Source organism: Bos javanicus, chromosome 15 (assembly GCF_032452875.1).
Source record: "Bos javanicus breed banteng chromosome 15, ARS-OSU_banteng_1.0, whole genome shotgun sequence".
Taxonomy (NCBI): domain Eukaryota; kingdom Metazoa; phylum Chordata; class Mammalia; order Artiodactyla; family Bovidae; genus Bos; species Bos javanicus.
The window spans coordinates 10,071,482-10,086,409 of record NC_083882.1 but is presented as its reverse complement, the minus strand read 5'-3'; the positions used below and the strand labels follow the sequence as shown (position 1 = coordinate 10,086,409).

At 34.5% G+C, this 14,928-nt stretch overlaps 1 protein-coding gene across 1 annotated transcript in view; it reads left to right on the top strand.

Moving 5' to 3' along the window:
- CNTN5 (contactin 5) overlaps nucleotides 1-14,928 on the top strand; it is a 1,653,888-nt gene that overhangs the window by 316,158 nt on the left and 1,322,802 nt on the right. The window lies entirely within an intron of this gene.

Below are 14,928 nucleotides of genomic sequence, written 5' to 3'. Positions count from 1 at the left end.
AAGTGCACTAATATTTGCATTATAGGATCCTAGAAGGAAAATAGAGATAAAAGAGACTGCAGAAATATTTGAAGATGTAATAGCTGAAAAATTTCCTCACCTGGGAAAGGAAACAGACATCTGAATTCAGGAAGCACAGAAAGCCCCTAACAGAGTCAATACAAAGAGGAATATACCAAGTCACATTGTAATTAAAATGTCAGAAATTAAATTTTAAAAGAGAATATTATAAGCAGCAAGGAGAAAACTAAATTATATAAAAGGAAACTCTCATAGCCTGTCAGCAACTTAGCAGAAACTCTGCAGGCCAGAAAGGTGTAGCACAATATATTTAAACTGATAAAAGGGAAAAACCTAAACCCAAGAGTATTCTACTTAGCGCAGCATCCTTTCAGATTTTACAAGGAGATCAAAACTTTTACAGATAAAAGGAAAGTGAGTTGTTGTTGCTAAGTCACTTCAGTCATGTCCGACTCTGTGTCCGTGGCTGACCCAATAGACGGCAGCCCACCAGGCTCCCCTGTCCCTGGGATTCTCCAGGCAAGAACACTGGAGTGGGTTGCCATCTCCTTCTCCAATGCATGAAAGTGAAAAGTGAAAGGGAAGTCGCTCAGTCATGTCTGACTCTTGGTGACCCCGTGGACTGCAGCCTACCAGGCTCCTCCATCCATGGGATTTTCCAGACAAGAGTACTTAGTACAACCAAACCAGCTGTACAGTAAATGATAAAAAGATATCTCTAAGTGAAAAAGAAAGAGCTTCAACTGGAAACATGAACAGTTTAAAAATAAAATAAAATTAAAAAAAAAAAAAAGAAAATTAAGAAAAGACAAAACCTATCAGTAAATATATATACACAGTAGTGGTAGTAAATCAGACAAAATTAGTAAAATCATCTATATCCACAATAAGCAGTTAAGGGATATAGAGGGCAAATAGATATAAAATATGGTGTTAAAAACAGTAATTGTGAAGAAAGGAGACTAAAAGCGCAAGGCACTAAAATATATTTGAATTTAAGAGATCAGAAACTAAAATAGGAAAATGTCTGGATATAAATTGCTATATATAAACCCCGCAGTAACCACAAGCCAAAAATCTATAATATACACACACACACACACACACACACACACACACACACATCTACAAAAGAGAAAGTAACCTAAACATAATACTAAAGATAATCATCCATTCACAAGGAAAATAAAGAAGAACAAAGGAACAAAAAACAATTAACAGAATGTCAACAAGTACATACTTACTTACATACAGTCAGTTCTAATAAGGTGGATGAAACTGGAGCCTATTATACAGAGTGAAGTAAGCCAGAAAGAAAAATACCAATACAGTATACTAAAGCATATATATGGAATTTATAAAGATGGTAACGATAACCCTGTATGTGAGACAGCAAAAGAGACACAGATGTACAGAACTGTCTTTTGGACTCTGTGGGAGAGGGAGAGGGTGGGATGGTTTGGGGGAATGTCATGGAAACATGTATAATATCATATAAGAAAAGAATCGCCAGTCAAGGTTCAATACAGGATGCTTGGGGCTGGTGCACTGGGATGACCCGGAGGGATGGTACAGGGAGGGAGGTGGGGTTCAGGATGGGGAACACGTGTACGCCCGTGGCAGATTCATGTTGATGTGTGGCAAAACCAATACAATATTGTAAAGTAATTAGCCTCCAATTAAAATAAATAAATTTAAATTAAAAAAAATAAAATGTAAATGGACTAAATGCTCCAATCAAAATACTTTGGCTGAATGGAGAGAAGAAAAGTTCTGTATATAACGCTGCCTATGAGTGACTCATCTCAGGTCTAAAAGTTACACACAGTCTGAAACTGAGAGGATGAAAAAATATATTCTATATGAATGGAATTTTTTTTTGAAAGCACTATCTATACTTACATCATAAAACACAAGCTGTTACAAATGTCAGAGAAGAACATTATATACTGGTCAAGGGGTCAATCCAAAATGATATTCCAATTATAAATATATATGCAGATCAGTCCTGAGTGTTCATTGGAAGGACTGATGTTGAAGCTGAAACTCTAATACTTTGGCCACCTGATGAAAATAACTGACTTATTTGAAAAGACCCTGATTCTGGGAAAGATTGAAGGCAGGAGGAGAAGGGGATGACAGAGGATGAGATGGTTGGATGGCATCACCGACTCAATGGACATGAGTTTGAGTAAACTCCAGGAGTTGGTAATGGACAGGGATACCTGGCGTGCTGTGGTCCATGGGGTCACTAAGAGTCGGACACGACTGAGAAACTGAACCGAACTGAACTGAGGATGATCTTCTCATAGAAACTCACAGCTGATTTCCTCACTTCTCTAAGTGTATCTCAAATTTACCTTTCTGTAAGAATTTCTCTGGGATTCTCAAGGGAAATTTTAAACTTCTTCTTGAACACTTCATATTCTCTTTCCTTGCATTACTTTTTTCTCCTCAGCATATATCATTTTCTAACATAACATGTATTTTACTTATCTATTTGATTTATCAGATCTTTTGCTTAATAGAATGTAAGCTCCATGGGGGCAAGAATTTATGTCTGTTTTTTTCGCTGATAAATCATCAGAATCAAGAACAGTGGTGGGCACGTAGCAGATTCCTTAGATATACTTGCTTAAGAAATCAGTAAATGAATCTTATTTTACATAATAATGGCAATAAATAAATAAATAAATATATATGCAACCAATATAGATCTACTTAAAGGTATAAACCAAATAATGAGAGACATACAGGGGAAAATTGGCAGTAATATAGTAATAGTAGGAGATTTTAACTCCCCATTGACATCAGAAGGCAGAAAATTAATAGGAAAACAATGGTCTTAAATGACACATTAGATCAGATGGAATTAGTAGATAATACATACACAACAAAGTTCATGAAAGGCAGCAGAATACACATCTTTTCAAGTATATATGGAACATGCTCCAGAATAGATCACATATTAGGCCACAAAACAGCCTCTGTAGATTTAAGAAAATTTATAACAAGCATGTTTTTCAGCCACAGCACTATGAAACTAGAAAACAACTATAAGAAAAGAAAAAAAAAAAAAACTGCAACAAAACACAAACATGTGGAGGCCAAACAATATGGGACTAAATAACCAACAGATACCAAGAGAATGAAAGAAAGAAAAAGAGATGAGGAAAAATAAGGAAAGAAAGGAAGAAAAAAAATATATATCTTGAAGTTGCCTTGCCTTCTTAGATAGCCCACACTTTCTGTAGAGTGTGTTTCTCTCTAAATCAATCCATTTCTTAACTAAAAAAGTACTTGGAAATACATGAAAACAGGAAAAATTGATCCAAATCTATGGGACACAGCAAAACAAATTCTAACCACAAAGTTTATAACAACACAAACTTATCTCAGGAATAAAGAAAAAATATCTCAAATATATAACTTAACTTTACACCATAAGGAACAAGAAAAGTAAAAACAAAATCCAAAGTTAGCAGAAGGAAAGAGCTCAAAAAGATCAGAACAGAAATAAATGAAAGAATAAAAAATAATTGAAAAGATCAATGAAATTAAGAGCTAAATTTTGAAAACATAAACATAATTGATAAATGTTTAGCCAAATTAGTCTGGAAAAAAAGAGACAGAGACCCAGAACAATGAAATTAGAAATGAAAGCAGAGAAGTACAACGGAGAGCATAGGAAAACAAAGGATCATAAGAGATTATTTTGAAAATCTATATGCCAATAAAATGACAGTGTAGAACAAATAGACTAGTTCGTAGAAATGTACAATTTTCCATGATTTAAACCAGGAAGAAATAGAAAATATGAAATGATCAATTGCCAGTAATGGAATTGAATCAGTAATAAAAAATGCTGTCAACCCACAAAAGTCCAAGAGTAGAAGGCTTTAAAGGCAAATATTATGAAATATTTAGAGAATTAATGTGTATCTTTTTCAAACACTTCAATGGAAAGAACATTTCTGAAAGCATTCTGTGAGGCCAGCTTCACTGTGATATGAAAACCAAAGCTATCACAGAAAATGAAAATTACAAGCCAATGTTACTGATGAACATAGATGTAAAAGTCCTCAGCAAAATATTGGAAAATCAAGTCAAACCAACCACTGATTAAAATAATCATATACCATGATAATGTGTGTCTTATCCCAGGGATACAAGGATGCAAAGGTATGTATTTAGATATTAATAGATGGATAGATGTTACAGGGAGAGAAAAACCAGGTATTGAAGCTTTTCATGCAAAGCATAATAAACAAAGGAAAGGTTGTTGTGCAGATTGTTAGTTATCTTCTCTGTTGATAAAAATATCTAGAGTTTTAGTCATTGCCCTCTTCGTGGTACAGAGAAAGAGACACCCTTGTTTCCCAGGTGGCTCAGTGGTAAAGAATGCTTGACAGTAGAGGAGATGTGGATTCAATCCCTGGGTTGGGAAGATCCCCCTGGAGAAGAGCATGTTAACCCACTCCAGTATTCTTACCTGGATGATCCATGCACAGAGGAGCCTGGCCAGCTATAGTCCATGGGGCTGCAAAGAGTTAGATATGACTTTGCATATGATAAACAAATTAATATTTATATTTTATAAATGTGAATATCTCTCTCAGAGTAGTAATTTTAAATATTCAGAGATTCTCCTGTGTTTTCTTTTTCCTAAAAAAAGTAATCAGCTCAAGAGCAAACCTTAAGCCAAAGAGGCATATTTGGGAGTGTGACATATTCTACTCACCATCCTGGGTAAAGTGACAGGTAATATTTGAATGTGACATAATTCTTTGCTAGCTACATATAGAATGGTCTCTCTGAAGTATGTAATTTTAAAATTTTGTTTGTGGTAGGCACTCTAAGTACTATCTGTTTGAGCTAGGACTCTAAAACTCTGTAAATTTCCATATAATAGAATTTTCCTAGTACAAGTCATAAGAATTCAATGTTTGTGTTCAACATCCCTCCATCAATTCCATTTGTATTCCATATACCCAAGCCTTCTCTAGGGATATACTCTAGGGTGATTCTCTTGGTCTGAAATCTGTTTTATCTTATATAACTAAGATTTATTTTCCAAAGTGAACCAACTAAAAACACATATGATTGTATGGTCCTGAGATTCACCATGACTGTTTCTACCTCTCAATATTTTCCTTTAAGCTGGGGTGTAAATAGTGATATTTGAAAGCGTGGTCTTTGGAGACAGAGCATCTAGATATGCTTTTTGCCTCTGACAATTCTTAAGTCTGTGGTCTTAGGAAAGGTGCTTAATCACTCCTGTTTTACACATACACGGAAGGAATTAGTGATAAATAAATAAAACAATCTGTATGAAACCTTTAATATAAAAATTGAAATAAACATTAAAAATTGGTTTTCCTATTGTGATCACTATGGTAATTATTATAATGATAACATTGAAACTAATGATTATTGAGTTATCTTCTACGAATACTTCTTCATATTATTTTTTCTTTAATTTTCACTTATTTTTCAAGGCTCATCTTAAATTCAGCCTACTATATAAGATTCTTTAAAAAGTTTGGCATAACCTAACTTCTGAACCAAATAGGCATTTGCTTCTTATAAATTGATTTTCTCTTTTTCACTTTGTCTTATCTTGTATATACATATGAATTGACAGTACCATGAATGAAAAACAAGTGAAGTTTGTACCAATTATTGGAAATTGTATTAACACGCAGCCATGTATTACTCTACTGTGTTTTCAGGATACTGCTGCTGCTGCTGCTAAGTCGCTTCAGTTGTGTCCGACTCTTTTCGAGCCCATGGAATGCAGCCCACCAGGCTCCTCCGTCCATGGGATTTTCCAGGCAAGAGTGCTGGAGTGGATTGCCATTAACTTCTCCATGTTTTCAGGAAGCAATAGAATTCAATTTTATATTTTAAATTAATGCTTCCTGAAAACATGGAGCTGGTGGGCTGCAGTCCATGGGCTCGCAAAGAGTCGGACACAACTGAAGCGACTTAGCAGCAGCAGTATCCTGAAAACACAGTAGAGTAATACATGGCTGCGTGTTAATACAATTTCCAATAATTGGTACAAACTTCACACAGAGTTGAAGTACCTGAGGGTGACAGTAGTGGCTTACACTTCTCTATATGTCCCTGCAACACCTAGCACAGAGTTACATTATCATAGGTTTTTAATAAATACTCAATTAGGCCAAATGCATTAAGAAAGTAAGGAAGGGTGAATGGATTCATCTATTATAACTCCTTTTTACCTCTCCAAGACAGAATGGATTTTATTTAATGCTATGGGTTTGACTGCATAAAATACACCAGTTTATATGCTCCCTAACTAATTTAAAATAATTAACGTTAAATCCAAAACTATCTTTAAAGCAGTTAAGAGTACTGTTATCTTAAGTCTTTGAACTATGATGTTAATAATTTGGATTTGTGCTTTCCTTGTAACTCAGTCAGTAAAGAATCTGCCTCCAGTGCAGGATACCCGGGTTCAATCCCTGGGTTGGGAAGATTCCCTGGGGAAGGAAATGGAAATCTATTCCAATATTCTTGCCTGGAGAATCTCATGGACAGAGGAGCCTGGTGGGCTGCAGTCCATGGGCTCGCAAAGAGTCGGGCACAACTGAGCGACTAACACTTAAAAATAGGGAAATAATTTTTCTTTCCCATGTAAGATTTTTCAATTTGATGCATCACTAATGAGCATAACTGCTGTCCCTGCCTATTTTGTTTTTCAGTCATATATATATATATATATATATATATATATATATATATACATACATACATACATACACACACATACATACATACATACATACAAACATGAAGATCATAGCGGTCCGTCCCAAAGAAAATGAACCCTGAATATTCATTGGAAAGACTGATGCTGAAGCTAAAACTCAAATACTTGGGCCACCTCATGTGAAGAGCTGACTCATTTTAAAAGACCCTGATACTGGGAAAGAGTGAGGGCAGGAGGAGGGGAAGGGGGCAACAGAGGATAAGATGGTTGGATGGCATCATCAACTCAATGGACATGAGTCTGAGTGAACTCTTGGAGCTTTGGGGATGGATAGGGAAACCTGGCATGCTGCAGTCCATGGGATCGCAGAGTTGGACATCACCGAGCAACTGAACCACAACAAAATGTATATACTATTTTCTATAAATATATTGTATGTGGTATGCCTCAGTATGTTTTGAAACTAAATATATCAAACTGGAAATTAATTCTGTTAATGACAGATACTCATTATACTGTGAATATCTAGGAAAAGTATACAAAGGTAATAATTTCTTAAAAATCTAGCTTTAGAGGGAAAAGAAGAAAAGAAATTATTTTATTTCACTTATGAAAAGTAGCCAAATCTACTTTAGTTATCGTACAAATCAACAATATTATACAAATTGGAAATTAACAGAATAAATCATCTAATCAGTGTTTATTATCCCTTATTTGGTATTATACTACTAGTTCTGATAGTAGTTTACTGGTAGCTTTATTGAGCCTTCTCCTTAATAATGCTAAAATTTTAGTATAAAATTATCAATTATTGATTTAAATAAAATATACAGTAACCAAAATGACCACACAATTTTAAAATAGTGTGGGTTTTTCTCAGATGATACCTATTTTTCTAAGTTTCAATAAGGAACAATGATTATTCAAAGTTGCACAAGAAGACTTTTACTTATTCCTTCTTGTCTTCCTAAGTATATTACATTATATTTTATGAACTAAATAATTTACATGCAAAATTTGTTTGTACATAGTTCAACCTTTTAAATATTTTTATTTAAATATTTTTTCATTTTATTAAAATTAATTCAACATAATTTTAAGATAAAAACATATATAGTATATGAATCCATAGATATATGTATTATTATAAACATGGAATTAGATCATTTTGGCCACCAATGGATAGATAATTTTGTGAGGTGCTGTGTTTTTTTTTAATTAATTTATTTATTTTAATTGGAGGCTAATTACTTTACAATATTGTAGTAGTTTTTGCCATACATTGACATGAATCAGCCATGGATGTACATGTGTTCCTCATCCTGAACCCCCACCCACCTCCCTCCCCATCCCATCCTTCATGGTCATCGCAGTGCTCCGGCCCTGAGTGCCCTGTCTCATGCATTAAACCTGGACTGGTGGTCTATTTCACGTATGGTAATATATATGTTTCAATGCTGTTCTCTCAAATCATCCTACCCTCGCCTTCTCCCACAGAGTCCAAAAGTCTGTTCTTTACATCTGTGTCTCTTTTGCTGTCTGGCATATAGGGTCATTGTTACCATCTTTCTAAGTTCCATATATAACTGGAGGCTATTAAACAGAGTGAAGTAAGTCAGAAAGAAAAACACCAATACAGTATATTAACGCATATGTATGAAAGTTAGAAAGAGGTGCTGTGTTTTGAGGGTCATGGTGAGAAGTTACTGGGTAGTTGAAGGAACAGATGAAGTTCTAAAAGCAATAGCAGAAGTATAGGAAGACAGGCTTGGACTACTTCGTGTGATGCAACTTGAAGATGACATTTAATGATACCATGTAGTTTATGGAAACCTACTTTAGAAAGTACTCAGTAGTATAGAAGTTTTTAAGGGATTTATGTCTAAAGCTGAAGCTTTTGAAACCTGCTGTTTCCTTTTTTTCATATTTCATAAACTATTTCTTAAGAAATTATTTTTGCATGAGTAATATATTGTCCAAGGATAGTTTCTACAGTAAAATAAAATTTGTCATTCTTTTCCTGGCAATGAATATTAATTTATCTTCATTTTGGCAATGTTAAATTTTAACATGACTTGGTAGCTATTACTATTGATTAAATTAAACATCAATTAATTTAATGTTTCTATAAATCTTTAAGTGTGTTGAAGGTTCTTAGTATTTTATTGCAAAGATTATGAACGTTGACTACTAAAACAGACAAAGAAAGTGAAATCCCCTAAATGAATATTTAATGAGTATAAATTAAAATGATACACTGACTTTGCTTTTTTCAAACAAATTAAAACTAATTAAAAATATTATCTCAAAAGATACTTGAAAGAGTAAGGTTTGTAGAGAAAACTATTTCAAAATCTGGAATAAGAGTAACATTGGGGAAAGAAATGTTATTTCATGGAACTCTATGAAATCAGAGGAAAAAATGGTGCATTTTGTAGAACTGAGCCCAAATATATATTTTTACTGATTCATTTATAATAGGTGTTTAGAATGAGGAGTGTAGATTTATCTTTGTTATCATTGCTTTGCCACTGGCAACAGGATGATGATATTTCATGTTAATTTGGGACCCTGGCCCTATTATTTGGCACTCTAATTACTTGGCTTAGTGCTTAATGTAGCCTTAAGGACAACAGAACTAGGAATGACAGTATGTCAGAAGTTGAAATTATTGAAACTCTATGAAAAATGATAAGAGCTGTTTCAGTTTGCAGAAAGAAGGTGAAATATTGGGTATCTTGTTTGAAGGATATTGTTCCCTAATGTTGAAAGGAAACTTCTGCTTGACTTCCTGTAAGTAAAGTTGCTTGACTAGCCATGTAAGTGGAACTTTGCTATCTGTCACCATCTTCAGTGATTTTGGGAGCCCACGAAAATAAAGACTATCACTGTATCCATTTTTTCCTCATCTATTTGCCTTGAAGTGATGGGACTGGTTGCCATGATCTTAGTTTTCTGAATGTTGAACTTTAACCCAACTTTTTCACTCTCCTCTTTCACTTTCATCAAGAGGCTCTTTAGTTCTTCTTCACTTTCTGCCATAAGAGTGGTGTCATCTGCATATCTGAGGTTATTGATATTTCTCCCAGCAATCTTGAATCCAGTTTGTCCTTCTTCCAGCCCAGCATTTCTCATGATGTACTCTGCACATAAGTTAAATAAGCAGGTTGACAATATACAGCCTTGACGTACTCCTTTTCCTATTTGGAACCAGTCTGTTGTTCCATGTCCAGTTCTAACTGTTGCTTCCTGACCTGCATATACGTTTCTCAAGAGGCAGGTCAGGTGGTCTGGTATTCCCATCTCTTTCAGAATTTTCCACAGTTCATTGTGATCTACACAGTCAAAGCTTTGGCATAGTCAATGAAGTAGAAGTAGATGTTTTTCTGATATCCTCTTGCCTTTTTGATGATCCCATGGATGTTGGCAATTTGATCTCTGGTTCCTCTGCCTTTTTAAAATCCAGCTGGAATATCTGGAAGTTCTTGGTTCATGTACTGTTGAAGCCTGGCTTGGAGAATTTTGACCATTACTTTGCTAGTGTGAGATGAGTGCAATTGTGCGGTAGTTTGAACATTCTTTGCCACTGCCTTTCTTGGGATTGAAATGAAAACTGGCCTTTTCCAGTCCTGTGGCCACTGCTGAGTTTTCCAATGTTGCTGGCATACTAAGTGCAGCACTTTCACAGCATCGTCTTTTGTTATTTGAAATAGCTCAACTGGAATTCCATCACCTCCTCTAGCTGTGTTCATAGAGATGCTTCCTAAGGCACACTTGACTTCACAATCCACAATGTCTGGCTCTAGGTGAGTGAGCACAACCTCGTCATTGTCTGGATCATGAAGATCTTTTTTGCACAGTTTTTCTGTGTATTCTTGCCACCTCTTCTTAATATAATATTGTTTGCTGCCTAACTGAATGAGGTAGGCTGTCAAATAATAATAAAATCTCATTCATACAGTAAGTAGCTATTGAGTGCCTGCTGTATTCTAAACTCTGCTTTTGACATTAGTAATATAAAGATGAATACTGTGCATTACTGAATTTGAATTTCAGTGGGGAAACTAATTGCATAAACAGATTATAAAAGTGTATTTTGTGTGTGTGTGTATGTGTGTTTGGTATGAATACATAGTGCAAAAGGAGAGCAGATACTTAGTGTCTAACTTTGGATAAAGGAAAGTAGAAGTAATTTGTTAGTTTTGAATCATAGGACTTCTCGTTTGGTAATATACAGCTAATAGCAACTTGAATTTATTAGTTGTTTTAAAGATAAAGCAGAATAATGGAATACTTTTAGAATATGTAGAATAAAAAAATAGAAATTATCATTCTCTTTTTTCTCTAATTTGTCCTCCTAATGTAAAATTCAGTCTTGATAAAGACTTCTGCTTTTGGTTTTTAAATTATAATCCATGTATATTAACACTAATCCTCTTCCCTCATTATGAAGGCTAGAGGATTAAATTTAATTAAACTGCTTCCTTCATTCAATAGTAGAATCTTGTCAGTTTAATTGACACTTGGGCAAAGCAATATTGACCTGATAAAATCAAATCTATTTCTAACTCCAGCAATTAAAGCTCCCATCTTCTTTTAATGAAAGGACATAAGACCACTCTCAACTGCACATAAAATCAATGGCAAACATTAATAAATGAATTGGCATCCATTTTGTTGGATCACATTTGTTTAACATTCTAATGTACTAATACATAAGTGTATGGACTCCACTGTAGAATACTCATTCTCCATACTCAGCTCCAAATACTCATTCTCTCTCTCTCTCTCTCTCTCTCTCTCGTGCACATACACACACACACCTGAAATGCTATTAAATTTCATAGAATCACAAGTCCCATATTCTAAAATGTATATTTGCATCTTCAGCAGGAACTCCAGGAAGTCCTTAAGAAGTGCACTTCGGTACAACTGAAAAGCACTCTCCTCTTAGAGCAAGGATTCATATGTGGTTGTTTTTATCCTAAATTCTAGCATTTTTAATATCTAAAGCATGGGACCAGTCCTACATGGACACAAATTGGACCAACAGCATGGATATATACACAAGAGCATTATTTCTTGTTTACTTAATCTGTCAAACACAAATTTAAATATTCACTTTGTTGTTTTCTAGCTATTTGGTCTTTGGAAAGTTCTTTAATCTCTCTGACCTTCAGTTTTCTTAACTAAGAGTTGTTATAGGATTTAGAAACTTAATGCATATAATGTTGTTTAGGACAGTGCAGTAAACCAGAATAAAAAACTATTTTAGTTAAATAAAGGTACATAGAAGATAATATCTGGGGCTGGAAAGTAGAACCAAAAAGTCATAGAATCTATAAAAACAAAGCCAGGACTAAGCAAATGAAAACCTGCCAAAATATTTTGATCATTTTTAAGGATCACGATCAGTTTAATGAGACTGTTTTCACGGTGGTTGAATATTATTAAAGTAGGACTTTGAAAAGATGTTGAACAAATAACTATCATTATTCCCTGCATTGTTTGCCTGAAAAGATGTCCTCCAACAGTGAATTTATTTCTTGTATTTTATGTAAAGAAGAAAGAGGTCATAGTATCTTTAATGTGAAAACCAAAAAATTTTGTTTTATAGTGTGCATCCTCAATGGGGAATCATTGAGTTAACACATGTCAAATATATTTTCAAACAAATATATTGTTAGATCTGTTGATTTATCCTTATGGAAAAAGTATATAGATAAAAAAGGTTTTACTATAGATGGGTAATTCCTTTTAAAGTATTGGTCTTATGCTTGTCTGATTCCTTTTAAAGCATGTGTTTATACAGGCCAAGTCATTTAGTTTTACTTTCATGTAACCTGGATAGAATTTAAGGGAAAATTCTGTTGTGAAAAGGATGCTGATCTCCAATGACCCTAAAATCAGAGTAGAGTCATGCTGTGCAAAATCAATCTCTTGATGTAAGCATTTGGCTGGTTTATGCTGAAGAGTGGGATCACAGCAATTACAGGCTTGTATTTCCTGGCAGAGGGACAAGCAAGGATAGATTTCCTCTGTTTTATGTTTGTGTTAATTTAACCTGTCAAAGTTAATCATCCTGTTGAAGAGCTGAAGCACCGCAATGTTGAGCACCGGTGAGCTGCCTAGTACTGTCCTCTTATTTCCATTTCTGCTGGAGACTTCCTGAGTGTCCTGTAAACCATTTGTCTCTTTCACTTTACTTTTTTTTAATGGAATAATTAATAATTGTCTTCTGTCTTAATGTATGATATGTTTGATCACTGTAATAATTTTTAATAATATAAAACCTGAAGTTTTTTCTGTTTCCTGATTTTTTTTTTTTTAATTATGAGGGAAAAGAAAAACAGGCTATGGATACAAAAGTTACTTGCTAAACAATGTATTTAACAGAGTTGATATGTTTGTTGATTGATATTCAACATAAAACTGCTAACAGAGGGCAGTTTTTCTTTTAAGCATACATATTTGCAAAGAAGAAAAGATGCTTCACTGTGTATATGGGTCAGGGAAGGCCGTTCTTAAACCATTTCACTTTCCTCACAGTAAGAGTTGGGGTTGGAGTCTGCCTTTATGTCCTGCTGCTGCTGCTGCTGCTAAGTCGCTTCAGTCATGTCTGACTCTGTGCGACCCCACAGACGACAGCCCACCAGGCTCCTCTGTCCCTGGGATTCTCCAGGCAAGAACACTGGAGTGGGTTGCCATTTCCTTCTCCAATGCATGAAAGGGAAAAGGGAAAGTGACACGACTCTTAGCGACCCCATGGACTGTAGCCTACTAGACTCCTCCGTCCATGGGATTTTCCAGGCAAGAGTACTGCAGTGGGTGCCAGTGCATTAACAAAGTTGTTGACTGACCTTCCGTTGGACATATTCCGTTTGGTACTGAAGCCTATCAGTCTGTGTGGGAGACAGCACTACTTGAAATATAAACACATCTATGATATGAATGTAGATTTCTCAGGGAAGTGATATAAGCCACTCCTATGGGAGGATTGTTTTTCATGAATATAAATATTTTATAGAGCAAAGCAACTCTATAAGAATTAGATATAAAATAAGGAAATATATTATCCAAGACTTCATTTTGTAAGTGATAATATTTAATTATCTAAATTGGTTAGTTGCTATGCCTTTCTTCCTACATATCCAGATATTTATCTGTCAAAAAATGCAAAGGAAAAGGAAGACTTTATAAATAGATGTTTCAATGTTATAAACCAGCATAGAACTGCTTAAGGTTCATCTGAATCTTTCTCAATCTCTTTATTTACATGCCGGTCCTTTACTTTAGCCCTCTACAGTAATTCTACCCCTGTACTTGCGGGCCTCCAAATGACCTATCCTTATTTTTATATTATGACTTGAAATATGTTTATTTAGTAATACATATATGGAAGTAGTGTTAATAACACTACTTTAACAGTAAGAGTGTTCCAAAAAAAAAAAAAAATTCCCAAATTAATCTATAAAGTTCTTCTATGTAAGTATATCTCTTCTCATTTTGCTATGATTCTGAAAAAATTTTGTCTGTCAAATAATTTTTCAACATCTTCTTACCAAGGGATTATAAGTCTGAGCCTATCTGTAAGTCAGTGTCCTTGATCCATCTCCTGCCTTCCTCCTTATATCACAGTTAGTACTCTAAATGTATGGGTTTTTCTCTTGAGTATAAATATAAGTTTACATAAGACCTTTACCCACAGCTGTCATCTTAAATTTTGGAACATTGATTTTTTATGTTAATAGGAATTTGTGATTTATCATGGAGATATAATGGGGATTTAGGAGCAGAAATTCACTCCCAGAATTTCTAATATTATGTCTATAAGCTATTTTTTATTTTTTAAAAAAGAATGCTAAATTCAGATTCAATATGAAAGGTGATGCCATACAATCTTTATGGCTCTCTTCTAGGCAATGTATCTCACTCTGTGAGACAGGGACTCTGCACAGAGTGCATTTTTCTATTCATTATGATAGCAGTGATCCAATAAAAGCTTTTGTGTATCATTAAGGTGACAGTCAGTGTTATGTTACCAAGTATGTTACCAGCATACTTTTCTAGAATGTAAGCTCCCTAAGGCAAGCAATCATGTTTGTCTTCTTCACCATTACATCTTCAGTAGGTAGAACTATGTATGTAACATGATAAATATTTGCTAC